This window comes from Drosophila subpulchrella, chromosome X (genome assembly GCF_014743375.2).
Source record: "Drosophila subpulchrella strain 33 F10 #4 breed RU33 chromosome X, RU_Dsub_v1.1 Primary Assembly, whole genome shotgun sequence".
Classification (NCBI taxonomy): Eukaryota; Metazoa; Arthropoda; class Insecta; order Diptera; family Drosophilidae; genus Drosophila; species Drosophila subpulchrella.
This window is the reverse complement of record NC_050613.1, coordinates 23,751,178-23,765,454: the sequence shown is the minus strand read 5'-3', so window position 1 is coordinate 23,765,454 and position 14,277 is coordinate 23,751,178.

Genomic DNA, 14,277 nt, shown 5'->3' with positions numbered 1-14,277 from the left:
ATGTCCGAGGCTGGAAAATGTTCCCTCTATTTCGCCTTTTCTCTCTCTGATATTTTTTCACTCAACATATATTCGCAGTTTTTTCAATCCTTCTTCTTCTTCTTCTTTTGCAACGCCTTCTTCTTCTGCTTCTTTTCGGTCTTGGGGCTTTTTTTCGGGTGTTTAAATTAGAACTTTGTTCGTGCTTTGAATTTTTAAGTTATAAACTCAAGGGGGTATTCCTCTAGAAGCGGCCACCCCTTCCCCCTCTTTTTTTTTCACCCCCTCGTGTCCAGTCTTTTGACTTTCACTTTTCTCCCTCTTAACCATTTCTCTTGTTTGGCCAGGAGAAAAAAAAATTGAAAGAAAATTCTCAACTAAAGGGGAAAATGAGTTTTTTTCCCGGGCACTGTGGGGGCTAAAAGCGAATGTGGAAGGGGGGGGGGGGGGGGGTGGGGGGAGAGCAGCCGTTGTTACATTGGGTCCACTCTAAATGCTCCACTGTGGCCACCCCGAACAGCTGCTCAGCAAAGCCACCTCCTACCATCCTTGGGCAAATGCCAGGGCTCAGATCCTTGGGGTTATTATCAAATTGAATAAAAATAAATGCGACTTCATGTGAGTTTAAATTTGGCCATGGCTGGTGGTAGGGGTGGCCCTGGGTTTCCTGGCTAATGGGAGTGTTACGAAACTTGTTGCTACTGGTTCTAACGAGCCGAGAATCTGTCTGGGGACTGGGAACCGGAATGGGAAAGGGAATGGTATCGGGGGGCAGAAGAACCACATGAGGGATATCTCTATTCGGGCCTAAACTCCCATGTGCCAATTGCATCATTAGAAACGCTCCAAAACAAATGGGAAAATCCTTGAATAGGGATTCTTAGAAAAACTAAAAATTTTGAGTGAATTTGAATTTCTAATGGCCATATGACACTTACCTAACACTGACACTTACCAACTAACTAAATCTATAACTAACATATTTACAAACATGTATACTTTGATTTTATATACAATTTCACCTTTTTTCAGATTTTTAAATTAAATTCTAAAAATTAAATCAAATCAGTTAGTTGAAATTTAAGCAAGTGTCATAAGGCCATCACAACTTTCTTTTGCAATTAGTGTAAAGAATATTAATTTCAGGTACTAAATCAAATAGGGAAAACGGATTAGACATAATTTGATGCTTTTAGTTTTGATCTACGTTAATATTGGGTTGGCAAGAAAGTCATGTCGTTTTTTTTCAATATTTTCAAAGATGATTTATTTATATCAGGACTTATAATTAATCAATTATGTATTGGCCGTTTTGTTCGACCACTAATGACCATCTCTCGGGCAGCTGCATAATTCCGCGCTCGAAGAACTTTTGGTCTTTTCCAGCAAAGAATCGAGACAAGTGGTTTTCGACAGCCTCATCTGAATCAAAGTTTTTACCATTCAAAGAGTTTTGAAGAGAGCGAAACAAATGGTAATCTGAAGGTGCTAAGTCCGGACTATAAGGTGGATGTGGTAGCACTTCCCAATTCAGCTCCGTTAATTTTTGCCGAGTGACCAAAGATGTGTGGGGCCTAGCGTTGACATGGTGAAAGACTATACCCTTGCGATTAGCTAGTGCCGGCTCCTTTTCTTTAATTTTTTCCGCCAAATTGGATAGCTGGCGACAGTACACATCTGAATTGATGGTTTCATTCCGTCCCAGCAGCTCAAAGTGCACTACACCCTTCCAATTCCACCAAACAGACAGCATAACTTTCCTCTGATGGATATCGGCCTTTGATGTGGCTTGGGCTGGCTCATCTTTCTTGCTCCATGATCTTTTTCGTTGGACATTATTGTAAACAACCCACTTTTCGTCGCCAGTAATGATCCGCTTCAAAAAAGGATCGTTTTTAATCCGTTGCAGCAGAGAATAGCAGATGTTGATACGCTTAGTTAGGTGAATTTCCTTTAAGTTATGCGGAACCCAAACATCGAGCTTGCTTACGTAGCCAAGTTTCTTCAAATGGTTTTCAACCGTTGTATGCGACACACTGAGCTTCTCTGACATCTCCCGCGTTGAATAGCGCCGGTTTTCATCCAGCAAAGCCTGAATTTGTTCGTCAAAAACGGCCGATGGTCGACCAGAACGTGGGGCGTCTTTAACTCCAAAATCTCCAAGCCTGAATTTGGCAAACCAGCGCTGACATTGGCGATCACTCATGGCATCTTTACCATACACTTCGCACAATTTTTCGCGAGCTTCGACCGCTTTTTTTCCTTTTCGGAAGTAAAAAAACAAAATATGCCGAAAATGCTCACTTTGGTCCTCCATGTTTAATTTGCTATAGCTTCCACAAATGTTATCGAATAATTACCAAATTTTCGTCGATAGTACCTAAGACAATAAGCTTTAAAACGATACTAAAAAGTGTGACCCTGGTGCTCGATTAGTCGTAAATAAATTAGATTAAAAACGATTACTAAAAAAAACGACATGACTTTCTTGCCCACCCAATAATTACAAATTTCTCCAAAAAAGAAATTCAAATTTTATCGTTTCCCAAAAGATTTGGTTATAAAGGTTACAAGCTGTGTATGAACCCTATAAACAAATTTTTATTAGTCTTTTTTAATAAATAGAAATAACCAGGAACCCAAATGGGCAATTGCTTGTGTTGGAAATTACTCACAGAATTAAAATTCAAAATTGACTGCCCATTTTCTGCATAAACTATTAGAAATGTGTTTATAAGGGTTGAATGAAAATCTTTCCCATGAAAGCGTATAATATATGGCAACAAATGTGTTTTCGAAAAAAATGAATGTAAATTAAAAATCGGGGGATGTAATAATGGAACATGACTTTCAGAAAACCACAAAATTTAATTTGCCCACCTTTTTATATTGATGGAAAAATTATGACAGTTTTCTAACCCTTTTATACTGACTAGAAATAAACAATAAAATCAAAAATTAAGTAGGTTCCTAACCTATTTTGATTTTAAAGAACCTTTTTTTTTTTATTATGCCAGCCCAAAAAAAATTAATTTTAAATAAACTTTACAAAACTTTGTAATCACAATACTTTCCAACTTAAAAAAAGTGCTTGGTGCTGCTTTTTATAACGAAAGTCAGTGAAGGCTGCACCAAATCGGAATAAGATACTCCGCCGAACCATGAATAACCGAGTTGACCCAACTGTCGTCGAATCCCCACCAAGTTTTCCCAACTATTTACACATCAAAGCCAAATTAACGTAATGAAAGATTTATACAATTTACCCATTTTCTTCAGTTAACAATTCGAGTGAAAATCCTACAGATAAACACACGAGGGAGTTTATACAACATATAAAAGGCGAAAACGGGAAAAACCGGACATTGGCAAAGGGCAAAAGGGGTTGGCCACCCCCAATATGCTCCATCCCCCATCACCCGGTGCCCAATAAAAATATATACATATGTATATGTATTGAGGGAAAAATGTAAAAAATTACATAAATGTAATTTCTGTCTGTGTTACGAGCCACATAGATCAACCCCCAACCATCGAGGCCTGGTTATTAAAATTTTCCTTTTAAAAATAAATGAAAACTAAATAGAAACCAGGGGAGGGGGAAGGGGAAGGTGGAGGGGGCAAAAATGTGATTTTACCCCCATTTCACTCTTTTCGATTTTTTATAACCCCCCTCCCCGAATTTCCTTTTTCCTCGACCTCCCTGCTTTTCCCCTCGCCGCATAGATTTATCTCGTCCGCTGGCGAAACTTTTTAACCCTTTTGTTTAATTAAAAAACACAGAAAACGAACGGGAAAAAAAGGCGAGGAAAAGCGAGAAGTAGAAGAAGACGACGTGAAATAGGAAGATGATGAACAAGGACGAGGCGGAAGGACGAAAGGCGAAGACCATGATAGGACAGCTGGCGCAGGATTTTAAAATGCTTTTCAATACAAAAAACCAAAAAAAAAAAAAGAAAAAACAAAAATGAACAGAAAACGAACCCAAACGCACAAAAAAAAAAATTATAAAAAAAAATGGAAAGCAAAGTACATAAATTTCGACAGCCGTTGTCCTAAAAAGGGGTAAAAGAGGGTTGGGCAGTGGCGGCGGCGGCTGTTAACAAAAAAAAAAAAGAGAAAGCAAAGAAAAAGTAAAGTAATTATTTTGCATTTGCGTAGATAAAATTAACGATGATGGCGAGATGCCCAGAGAAAAATCCGAGCAAGGGAAAAAAGAGGAAAAACTGAGATGGTCAAAGGAGCTAGACAGAGTCGGATGCACGGCGGCAAAGTGAGAGGGAGAATGGCCAAGTCAGTGACAATGCGGCGGAGGACCAACCCCCCATCCTCAACCCCTTCCATAACCCCTTCCCAACCCCTTCCCTTACCGCTTCCCCACCCCCATGGGCGTCACTAACCCCATCATTATGCCAATTCGGCTGTCAAAACTTTGTGCGTACTTTGTTGGTCCTTCTTCGCGTCTCTTTTTCTCGATTTTAACCCTTTTTTTATTTTTCGGTTGGTTCTTCTTTTTGTATTTGTCGCGCTTTATGGCCTTTAAGAATTTTCCACGGGGGTGGTCGGGGGCTGGCGCTGCCCCTAAGTGCGTCGGCTTGATTTTCGTTGCTGTGATTCCTTGCCGAACATCATTTGAATATGCATGAGCGCAGGGCTCTTTGATGAATGACACGTGCGTAGGCGGACAGGGGCAGTTTGTGTGCCGAAAGGGGGGTCAGCCGCGATCACTCGACCAGCTGATTGATACATATTTTAGCTATACTTGAGATTTAAAGAAGGCCTTCTTACGAGAAAGGATGTAGGTCTAAGAATGAGAACACTGAACTTTTAAAAGGATCGCAACCTACAAGGCGGATTGAAATTTTTTTCATAGTTTTTTTTTTATACATTAATCCATTATCTTTGAGAAAAAATAGAGTTATGATCAGCAGGAGCGTAGTCAGGATGTGGATTTTGGGGGGTCTTTACCCTTCTTGGTTAAATCATTTAGAAAACAATGTCTAAAACATGTTTTTAAAATCCCCCCCAACTAAATTCCGACTACGTCACTGATGATCTGTGCTCAATTACCTTGAAGAGATCGCCTAGATCCCCTCGTAACTGACGCCCCTGCTGGTGCCTCCCCACCCCCTCTATTCTTACGCACTTTTTCCTCCTTACGCACTTTTTTTTGCATATACAGTGGGCGAGTGGAAAAAAGCTCGGGCCAAATAAAAAGGGGTTGATTATGGTCACTAGCAAATTGGTAGTACACAGGCACCAACACGACTTCCCCGCCCACTCAGGTCCAGTTTGGACCAACCAACCGTCGGCGAGGACAAAACAAAAAGTGGAAAAGTGGTTGATTTTTCTTTATTTATTTATTCTTTTTTTTCTAGATTTTTTTTTTGTTTTTTTTTTATGTTGTATTATTTGATTTGCTTTTGCAATTTCGGCGCTAAGATTTTCGCTTTTCTTTTACGAAAGGATGAATATTGTACATGGGAGGTAAATAGAGCGAGCGAGCAAAAGAGAAAGGACAGTTTGATGGGGTCTGCTTCTAATGGTTTTTAAATTTTGTAATATTTCAATGTCATTTTCGGCTAATGCGCAGCGCGAGAAATTCCGGTCCAAAAGGTACAGTTGGTGGCAAAGGGTCAGAGCGAAAGAAACGCCTTCCTTTTCTCCTTCTTTTGCATGCGTTTAATTAGCCCGCAACGCCATCTGTGGGCCAGCGTTGGTAGTTGGAAAATTGTAAGAAAATTTTGAACAGGAGAAAACTTTACAAGAGAAAGTGAATGAAAAATTGAACAGCACATGTATTGGCATAAATAACACACACATACGCTCAGAAATGTTGTCAAATAAACCAAATAGAGAGACAGACAAACGTTTCACACTTTCGTTATTTTTGGCCAGCGGGCAAAGTGAAAGCGAGCGAGGGAAAGCAGTTGGCGAAAAGGGGCAAAAGGCGAGTCCAGACGCAAGTGAAAGTCAAATGGGGGTAGCAACGCACAAGCACACACACACAGGGACATACACACACACACACACCCAGCCACATGTGGCAAAAGCTAAAGAACGTAATCGCACGTAAGTCCTGACGTCCAGTAAAAAATTCAAAAAAAAAAAAAACGAAAATGCGAAATGCGAAAACAGGAAACGAGAAGTCCTGTGTAAAAAATTCATGCGTGTGTGTGTGTGTGTGTGGGTGGCACGGTCGAACTCACACACCACCCCCTTTTATCCCCGTCAGTCACAAGTCATTGGATGTCCTTCGTCCTTCGTCCTTCGCCGGCAGCTGCTGGCAATTCCCGGCCAATACAGCCAGACATCAACGCTTCAAATTTCAATATATTGAATAATACAGAGATCAAAGTTCTGTCCATGCACCCGTCGTTTTATTTTTTTTTTTGGAAGGCGGGGTGAAACTTGGAATACATTTGGGAAATTGAAAACATTTGCGGATGCCGGCGTTTTGAACTCAAGCGATTTGATCGGACTTCAAAAACAGGCCAAAAATTGCTCCTCTGGGAATGCCTTACTCCTGTTTTCTGTGTCACTCAAAAAGTATAAACTATCCTGTGTACAAATGCAATTGGAATTAAATTCGAAGGGTTTTCCATAAGTAAACCTGTTACTTTTCTCAGTAATTGCAATTAAAAAGCCAACACTGTCTCTTTAAAAGTAAAACTCAACGGGTTTAATCTTTATAAGCATAAAATATTAATAGTTCTGATAATTGAGTTAGCCAATTATATTCTTAAGAGCAATAACAAATATTTAATAGCTATTTAAAAAGCATATATGAAACTAGTTTTGATTATCACTAGGTCCTTATTATATTTATTATCCTTTATTTAGCATCCGATATTCTGTGATATTTAAGTGGTTAGCAATTGTTGTATAAAAATATAAATAATTTTATCCATAAACCTTCAAGGAACCTGAATATCTGATGATTTAAAAGTAATTTAATATATTTATATAATGGGAAAGGTTATGTTAATTGTTTATCTTATTTAACTTATTTTTTTAATTTCATAAATATTGTTAAAGTTCTTAGGTTTTATTAGGAAGATGCTGTTTTTAAATTCAACTGTATATTTAAATTCAAATATTTAAAAATAAAGTTTGCAACTACTTTGTTCTCCTTATAAGGACTAAATTTGGAAACACATTACTTATATAACTTTTTAAATCGTTTCATGTTCGTCAGGGCGAAAAGAGTGTGTACGGGGCCAGTATTCCCAGTTGATTGCCACTAAACCGCCCCCAGGCAGGCACACATACGTCCCCCCATCACACCATCCCCCCCACCGAAATCCTGGTGCTCCTTAAGCCGGTTCCTGATTTGGCAGCCACGCTAATTTCCAAAAGCCTTGGCCGACGGCGCTTATGAGCTCTGGACCCATGAAGTTCGCATTACGTATGTAAAATAGTGCAGAAACGAACCCCAAAAACCTCAGACCCAAGACCTAAAGACCCGAACCTTTGGACACAACTTGCGTACTTTACATACACCAAAAAAAGGGGGGGGGGGGGTTGGGTGGGCAATGTCCTTTATTGTAAGTTAAGTTCATGTGTGTGTGTGTGGGGTGGGTGGGCCTACAGTTTGGCATTCGCCATTCTTGCTCTGAAATTTAAAATGTTCTATGGAAATTGGTTTACCTATGTACGTGTGTGTGTGTTCCGAGGGGTGGGGGGGGCTCGCCCTATACATATAGAAATATGCCAGGTGGGCGTATGTGGGCAATGGCTTTCCTACATAAACATAACAAAAGTATAGCCACACTCGACTTGAGATTCTCAATTGAAAACCCTGTTGTGTACGCATGAATATTTGTGAAAATACAGTAATCTCACAGCAAAAGCTAGTCTTAGGCTTAAAGTTTTAAAAAGGTATGCTTTAGATGGTTTCCGAATGCTAGTTACCTGGTTCAATTTCGTTTGATATATCTATCTTAAACTATCGATGGTTTGACCCACCATAGTATCGATAGTATCGCTCTAAAATATTTTATTTTATTCCTATGCATAGTTTTAATAATTCAAGAAAAGAATAAAAGAGTATATATGTTAATATGGCTATATTTTATAAAAATACCATTATGTGGATCTACATTGATCTTAGTTAAATTTTATTTGTAGAAAAATGTAGATAGGTATTTATTTTTAAGTAGTGGGATTCAGGCTTTACGTTTCCATTAAAATACCAAATATGTTGTAATATTTTTTCAAATCTCATTAATATTTCTATAACTTTGAGAGAATTTCGATAGTATCGATACTATTGATGGTAGCCACTATCGATAGCCAAAACTATCGATGGTGAACAAGTAAACTAATTATATTAACATTTCTAACAAATATGTTTCCATAAAGCTAGAGATAACATTTACAATTATGGGATATTGTCGATTAATAATATGTCAGCTTGCTTATATTTTAAAGACCTAATCTAACTTCCCTATGATAACTGAAAGGCATATTAAAACCATAAAAAAGAACCGATTTCCAAATCGATAATTAAATTTTTTTCAAAATGCATGGTCAGTTTGTCCTTTGATTGTGTTAGTCCCCGAAAAAAGTCTGTTGATATGATGGCAGTTTTGCCCCACTGTGCGACATGAGGCTGGAATCGCCTCGGGCGATTGTGAATAGTGGAGCGGATAGTTGTGTTGGCCATAAATTATTAACCGTCCTTTGTAGTTTACAACCGCATCCCCATATTTTGCCGGGCCTGCTTGTACATACATAATGGGCAAGTCAGCGACACACTTTGAAGGGATTAAATTCTGTTTTTGTAATTAAGTTGAAATTTATAATCAAGGCGAGTTCTTGTTTGCCTGCAAAGGGTGCTGTTGGAAATTGTTCGAAGTTGGGGGCTAGTTATATATAAGTTTGGCTAACTTCTGGTCATGCGTGTGTGTGTGTTTTCCTGTTTTTGGGGCATTTTGTCTTAGGCAAAGTAGTTTTCAAGTCCTGCGACCACAGACAAACAAATGGAAAATGGAGGATGAGAATGGGGATGGGGATGCTCGAATTCCGGGCGGAGTGAAAGTTTGCGCCAGCTTTTTTCTGGTAACTTTAACATTTCTACGCCTCAGCGCATTCGCAATCCGAGCTCAAATCCATAGCATACTTTTGCGGGCGGCATGCTTAATTTATGGCCGAACACACAGGATCCAGGATCCCACACACACCCGAATGTGTAGTTTTCTTTTCCTGCTATTTTAAAACCAGACCCAGTGACTTAGTTCCCACAGCAGGCACGGCTATTTGGGTTAAAGTCCCGCCGAGAAATGCAAAATCACGGCGAAATTCTTGTTTTTATTTATTTATTTTTATTCTTCATCCTGGCAGTGACAAGCCGAGGCGACACTAAAACACTCGGAAAAAAAGAGCTCTAGCAATTGAACATGGGAAATCTACACAAACTAGCTTTAGGTATCTTATAAAAATATTATAGGAAACTTGAAAGAAAAACGAAAAGAAAATTACAAAAATAATAATAATTCCAATCATACCTTACGTGCGAAAATGTTCCAAATATTTTTTCTAAAATTTGTAAAGTTCATATTGTGAGTTCTTTTACTATCGATCTTCCCTGGAACTATTCTACCTTGAAATCTCTATAAGACAAACTATTTTTTTAGATGTTAGAGAGATAGAGATATAAATGCTTGTGAAATATATTTACATTAGGTTATATAAAATATGGGATGGATTTTTAACTCAGTCTTAGGATCTGTACACTATAATTTTTAAATATTTGAGAAAATATATCCATGTTTATTGTAAACGTTAATCGAAAAATGAGAGTCAAGAAAAGAATTGATAGTTTCTATGCCAAAGAAAGATTGATTTGTAACTTTGTATTGGGATTTCAACACTATTATTTTTCTACATAAGAGGAATGTTTATATTTTCAGTTGTAGATAGTATTCAAAGTAACACCACAGAGAAAGTTCTAACGTTCTCATCTGAGTTGAAAATCTTCTTAAAAATAGAACGACATTTTTAATTTGAAAATGTTTTTATTTTGCTCGAATCAAGTTGAATTGGCGGTATTTAAGTACATTGTATGTACAAATAAACTATTAGTTCAGTCCTTCAAATCAAAAAGTTGTTAAATAAACTCAATTTAACTTTTCTCTTCTCACCATTTCGTTCTTATATTGATACCAAAATGTACTTACACGGTTTTTAAGAACTAATGTTCTCAATTCAAGAACAATGTTGTCACTTCAAGAACAATGTTCTCAATTCAAGTACAATGTTCTCAATTCAAGAACAATGTTCTCAATTCAAGAACAATGTTCTCAATTCAAGAACAATTCAAGAACAATGTTCTCAATTCAAGAACAATGTTCTAAATTCAAGAACAATGTTCTCAATTCAAGAACAATGTTTTCAATTCAAGAATTATGTTCTCAATTCAAGAACAATGTTCTCAATTCAAGAACAATGTTCTCAATTCAAAAACAATGTTCTTGGGTAGTTTTCTCTGTGAGCTCTTTCTTGATTTCAATGGGTATTTTTTTGAGTGCACTGGTCCGTCCGAATCACCACCCCCCGAGCTGGGTTGGCCTAAAAGGGTTGTCTTGTCCTTGTCCGCCTCTGACGGCCAGCGAAAGTTTACAGAAGAAAATCATTTGAGAAGAAGGGCACAGAGAGAAGGGGGGGAGAAAGAGAGAGAAAAGAGACAGCTCGGACACAATTTCCTACTTAAAAAAAAGAAAATCGAAAGGGGGCATCTGGTCTGTCAACTACATAACATTGCGAATGAAAATTCAAGGGAAATTTCCCTTCGTTTTTTCCTGCGTTTTGTACCGCTCTTATTTATTTTTTTTTTGCTTCCTTAGACACACACACACAGATACATTTGTACATACATATATGTATACAATTGGTTTTTATATAATTTATCATTTTCCGTTGGCGATTTTTGGTCCTGCAGTCGTCCGAAAATTTTCTCGTTGAATTTTCCTTTTTTTTTAGCATACTTTTCAGGGGCGGGGGCGTGGATTCGCCGTATTTGACCAACAAGTCACATGTGAGAAAGGGAACTATGAAATATGGCTGCGATGGGGGAAGAAAATGTGTGTCTGGGCCTCGTTTTTAATGATATATGCATATGCAGGAGCAGGAAGACGAGTTTGTTTGTGTACTTTGCCCTGCTTTCGTGCATGTCAGCATTTCTGATTCAAAGCAGCAGGCTAATGGCAATTCCTAGTGGCCAAAATGGGGATAGAATCATCCTTAATGGCGATCGATTGCATGTCTTTTGTATCTAGATACATACCAAGTAAATAAATATCAAATTGAATTGGAGTTCTCTTTTTTTAATCGATTAAGAGGGAGAAAATGAATGTTTTTTAGATTATACTTTGTATTTATTTTAGTAAAATTGAATTCCATGAGATTTTTGTGGAAGCATGGAAAGATTTTTCTCTAAGCTGGAACTCACACTAGCTATGGTTTATTTATATCTTATTAAAACCATATTAATGTTGCTATATTTGGGAGTACTTATTCCGAGTATTAGACAGTTTTTTTCAAATAAATCTAAATCGATTCTGGCCATATGACAACTACTTAAATCTCGACTAACTTACTGAACTTTCTTTTAAAAGAATTCCAAATAATAAAGGGTTCTCAACGTGAAACCTTATGAATTTATGTACTTTATACCTTGAAACATAGATATAAAGTGAGAATAAAAAGTTTGGCATGACTTTTTAAAATAACTCCGGTCCAGAACTACAAAAATAAATTTAATACAAGGGATCATTGAGGTATCTTTTTTTTGTTATTACTATTTATTTTTTATCTGGATCTTAGGCGCGGTTAATGGTAATGAATGGTAAATGTTTGTCTTAAATGCCGTGTGACCCAAGAATGTCCCTTACCGGTGATAATTCCCCCGAATCTAAACCCACTGTGGCTACTTTATTTGCAGCCCATCATAAACTTGCAGCCTGCGTTTTTTGGCACAACTCATTTCCGGCCTAGGCAGATAAGCTGGTGGTTCGTGAGGTCCGCGGGTTTTTCTTCGTTTCCGGAAAAGTGTGGAAATGGAAAGGCGGGATCGTTGCATGCCACCAGCTAGCCAGCCAACCACCAGGACACTTGGCTCCTTCCCCAGGACAATCTGTCCACCTTATCATGGTAATAACTGTAAGCATGTAAGCCTGGCCAAAAGGGGTGATTTCGTATTTTTCTTTACATTTCTTTGCCGCTTTTTCCTTTTTTTTTTTTTGCCGACGCAATTTCTGGTAACCCTTTTGGGCACTTTCACCCACCCACCCACCTCTCCCAACCGCTTTCTCTTTTAGAGATTTTCGCTTGGTTTTTTATGTGTGCTCCTGCCCTTGTTGTTGTTGTTCCTTGTATATTTTCTATATAATTTTGTGCGTTTGCTTGCCCTCACTCCTGGCTCCTCATCCTTTCTCTTCTTTTTTTTTGTGCTGGTCAGCTTTTCTGCACGCTTGGCAAACATCGCAAAAAAAGAAAGAAAAATAACAAACGGGGTAGGAAGGGTAGAAAGGCTTTTTAAGGTTTGAAGGGGGGGGGGGGGGGAGAGCTTCTCAGAAAGCCATAGCCAATTGTCCAAACGAACATTGTACGATTTGCGTGTACAGTGAATACTGCCACTGTTAACATGATAATGTCTTATGATTTTGATACATTAAAAAACACTCTTAGTATCAGACCCACCCTTAAAAAAAGTTTAAGGATCATTTTGATATTTCTAGGTAAATTTATAGATATAATTTTTATTATTATGTATATATTATTATATATTATATTAATTTAATATTTTTAGGTAAATTTATAGATATCCTTTTAATATTATATATATTATATTAATTTAATATTTTTAGGTAAATTTATAGATATCCTTTTTACCTTTCAGTGTTGTTAAATAGATAGTGAAAAATGCAATTTATGACTTCTCTTCCTTTAAAAATACATATCAAAATGGATAAAAATGATATGTAATATTATTAAAACGAGTGTAATTTCTTGTCCATTTGTTTATTAACGATCATTTCTATGTATGCCTTATAATAATAATATATTATATGTTTAATATTACTTTAAACAATTTTAGTAAATATTTGTCCATAAGCCGAGCCATTTTTTTTGCATATTTTTTTTATGATAAATATTTAGTCGGTTGAACTTAGTTACATCTTGGGAACTAAAAGACTATATTTAGAAGTTGCTATGAAAATAATTTTCCTGTATTTGTAAAAGTTTTGTTTTTAATTTAATTCTTAAGTAAACCTTTGTTAATTTTAGAGAAAGTGAAAGAGATTACTGTACTCTGTATGTATAGTACTTTCCATTTTTTTGCACAATCTCCGCTCTCCCCCCTCAACCCCTTTCGCAGCCTCCCACCCACCGCCTCTGATTTTGTTACATTTTTGTTCACTTTCGTTTTTGTTGTGTTGCGTTTTTTTGTGTTGTATTTTTTGTGTCGAAAGGATTCGTGCGAAACAAAAAGGCTGCCCAGTGCTGACCACCCACCCCCCTAACCCCCCCCCCCCCCCCCACGCACACACACACACACACACATACATTTCTTCGGCCTGACACACGCCACGCACACTTGGGTGTCTTTATCATGGGAGAAAGGGAGAAAGCGGGAGTGGGAGAAAGCGCGCGAGAAAGGGACAGAGCGAGCCCAACCCTGAAGCAAGGACATTACGACGTCCAGCTCTCTTCTTTCTCTTCTTCTTTTTTTTTTTTTTAGCATTTTCCATTTTCTTTTAATTCAGCCTAGCCCCCCACCCCAAGTTCTGGACCCCCCACCCACTGGCTTTCTTTTGTTGCGATGAAGAAGGCGGAAAAGGGAAAATTGTAAATTGAGTTACGCATTCTGACAGTTTGCATTACGATCTCTAGTCAACCCCGTCGCTACACAGAAACCAAAAAAATTGAAACAGAAACTTTAATAAGGCCTCGCAAAAAATATGTTGCATACCTGAAAGGCGTTGGGGGGGGGGGGGGGGGGGTCTTATTAAATGGGTGTTCATATGAGGTAACACTTTCCTGAAAAGAGTTAGGTATTCATTAAAATTGTAATGCTTAAGTTCCCATTGTAATTATACATATGTATTATGATAATCAATTTAAGTTCTCAGTAAAATTATAAATAGGTATCATGATGATCAATTTACATTCCCAGAAAGAAATATACATAGGTATTATGATGATCAATTTAATGATATTATATAGTAGTTCTATTAAATATCCCAAAGAAATTATAGGTATTATGATGATCATTTTAAAGATATTCGGTTTTAT